Source organism: Morone saxatilis, unplaced genomic scaffold (genome assembly GCF_004916995.1).
Source record: "Morone saxatilis isolate NCDOM2014 unplaced genomic scaffold, NCSU_SB_2.0 Contig4, whole genome shotgun sequence".
Taxonomy (NCBI): domain Eukaryota; kingdom Metazoa; phylum Chordata; class Actinopteri; family Moronidae; genus Morone; species Morone saxatilis.
This window is the reverse complement of record NW_023339984.1, coordinates 16,420,123-16,420,994: the sequence shown is the minus strand read 5'-3', so window position 1 is coordinate 16,420,994 and position 872 is coordinate 16,420,123. Positions and strand designations below refer to the sequence as shown.

Sequence of the window (872 nt, the reverse complement as noted above, 5' to 3'; positions counted from 1 at the left end):
TAATATTGAGATAATAAATTAAAACATTGAGATAATAAATTAAAATATTGAGATAATAAGTTATAATATTGAGATAATAAGTTATAATATTGAGATAATAAATTAAATTGTTGAGATAATAGGTCAAACTATTGAGTAAGTATTTCATTATTTTGAGATATTAAGTAAAAATATTGAGATAATAAGTTAAACTATTGAGATAAGTCAAAATATTGAGATAAAAAAAATTAAAAATTGAGAAACAAATTCAAAATATTAAGATACGGAGTCAAAATATCGAGATAATAAATTAAAATATTGAGGTATTGGGTTATAATATTGAGAAAATAATTGAAAATATTGATGTAATAAGTCATTGAGAAAAGTATTATTTTATAAATAATGACTTAACCTCCTTCAGACCCTCACATGTGTTTTCAGTTACACCTGCTCAGGTGTCCAGAGGCTGATTGGCCGTCTCATTATCCTTCAGAGGCTGTATGAAGCTGTGGTTTAAAGCTTGAGGGAAGAATCGTGTATATTATATTCTGATAATTGATTAATGGTTTGAATCACTTTTATTTAAGCAAAAATAGTTTGATTCCAGCTTCTTTAATGTGAGAATTTGCAATTTTTTCCTGTTTTATATCTTTGTAAACTGAATATCTTTATTGGAAAAAACATATTTGAAGTTGTTTTACTTTTTTCTGGCATTTTATTTTAGATACAATTATTAACTATTAAAATAATAAAAGAATTATGTATTAAAAAAACAGAAATCCAGGAAATCTAAGCCAATAAAACAGACGTTTGGACTCTTAAATCTTCATAAAACAATGAATCTGCATTAAAATCCAGCTGTTTTTTGAGGGTTTAACTGCACCAGTTGGATT

The 872-nt window shown here is 25.0% G+C and overlaps 1 protein-coding gene across 1 annotated transcript in view; it reads left to right on the top strand.

Annotated features, from left to right (window-relative positions):
- zgc:77880 (zf-DHHC domain-containing protein) overlaps positions 1–872 on the top strand; it is a 6,526-nt gene that overhangs the window by 670 nt on the left and 4,984 nt on the right. The window lies entirely within an intron of this gene.